Here is a 1,866-nt window from a genome sequence, read left to right as displayed (position 1 = left end):
CAACAATGGCGGCTGGTGCTTCGGTGTCGCCATGGGCACCCTCTCCCATCTCGGATGAAACGGAAGAGAGGCGGGGGAGGAAAAAGACGAGGAGTATGAGTGGGGGAGAGAGATCGTATGAGGAGGGATAAGGCCGGAGGGGAAGACAGTTTATGGGTCATTGTTTCCATCCGGCTTAATTGAAACATTTTCCAATTTGATAAGGTGCATAAATTTCCGTGAGAGTGAAACGTATGTTTGTCTAGTCTAGAATAAAATATAAGCATCCTCCATAATAGAGGAGTACAAAATAGATAAAACATTAAAAATGCATTCCAGGGGTGAGAGTCTAAAATGTTGGGCTGACCCGCGGGTTCTCTTGACAGACACGAGGAGAGGAGAAGAGGAGTCAACTCCTCCCACCGCCGCCTCCCTCTCCGCGCCGCCATGGATCCCGACCCCGCCGACGACGACGCCCACCGCCGCCAAGCTACGCACCCGCCCGCACCTTCACCCGCCCCGGACCCAGACGACAGCGGCAGCGGTTGCGGGAGCGACAAGCTGCCGACGCGCGCGGAGGAGGGGCTCACCGTCGCCATGGAATCCTCGCCGTCCACCCGTCACGTCTCAGATGACGGCGCCAACCAAGGTACCCAGCTACATCCGCCGTGTCCAGAAGACGGCGGCAGCGACGACCTGACGCGCGCCGTGTCCCTGCTGTCGCTCGCGGAGGCGGGGCTCACCCTCACCGCCCCCCGCGCCGTGGATCCGTCCCACGGTCACCAAGGTACCCAGCCGCATTCCGCCCTCCCGAGCAGCTCATCACACCTGCTTTGCGCGTGGTTCGATTCCATGGTCACCAATCCGATTGCTCTCCTTCTCATGTGCATACACCTGCGCGTGGCTCGGAACCAGATGATGATGATGATCTCGCCGGCGTGAACAAGCGGACGCACGCGAGGTTCCTCGTCACCCACGCCCAGGCCGGGCTCATCATCGGGGCGGGCGGGTCCGCCGTCGAGGCCCGCTCCGGCGCCCGGGTCAGGCTCTCCCGCGTCCCGCCACGACCAGCTCCTCCCCGGCACTGACCGCAGGGTCGTGATCGTCTACGGCCTGCTCAGCCAGGTCATGGATGCCATGGAGCTACTCCTCCTCTGCCAGGTTCAGGTATTACATCTGCCTATACATCTCTTAACTCTTCAGTTCAGGGCAACAACAAACTACACTTGCTGCATCCCCCGAAGCGAGCAGGTGAGGTGATTTCATCCTCTCAAGTTGATAATTGGTTCTCGCAGGGTGACCAGGTGTCCGACTGGGAGGCCACACTAGTGCTGGTGGTGCCTCAGCCCTGCTGCGGCGTGCTCATCGGCAAAGGAGGATCTGTTATCAAGTATAGATATGTTTCCCCCCCTTCTCTTCGTCTTTTAGTTTCATGTGCGTCCGTCGGCTTAGCGCACTGCCGATCATGCTACGCTTGCTGCATCTCTGATTAATGAACTCTGTGTGCGCGCGTGTGTGTTTTGCCTTGTACCCATGCCATGCGCGCTGGATTGGATTTACCGCCTTGTTTTGCCTTGTGTGCTGCTCTTCTGGTCAGGCCTTGGCTTCTTTTCTAGTGTTTTCGCCATCCTTCGCTGGTCTGAGTTGTGGAAGCTAACACACTTACACACACCCTTCTTTATTGCTGGCTAGGTCATTCACTGAAGCTTCGGAAACTGCAATTCAGATCTCACCACACAACATCTCCTATGGCTTCAACGACAGGCTGGTCACCATCACAGGGCCCTTGGATAATCGATTGCGAGCAGTGTTTCTGATAATATTCGAGCTGTTAGAGGACGTTCGTTATTTGTTTCCATGTGCACCGTCCGTCTTCAGTATCCCTGC

The 1,866-nt window shown here is 57.1% G+C and overlaps 1 pseudogene; it reads left to right on the top strand.

Annotated features, from left to right (window-relative positions):
* The first annotated feature begins 426 nt into the window (after positions 1-426).
* Positions 427-1,239, top strand: LOC119332797 (annotated as a pseudogene).
* Positions 1,240-1,866: the final 627 nt, after the last annotated feature.

The sequence above is a fragment of the Triticum dicoccoides genome, chromosome 7A, assembly GCF_002162155.2.
Source record: "Triticum dicoccoides isolate Atlit2015 ecotype Zavitan chromosome 7A, WEW_v2.0, whole genome shotgun sequence".
NCBI classification, from domain to species: domain Eukaryota; kingdom Viridiplantae; phylum Streptophyta; class Magnoliopsida; order Poales; family Poaceae; genus Triticum; species Triticum dicoccoides.
This window is presented reverse-complemented; position numbering and strand designations above follow the sequence as displayed.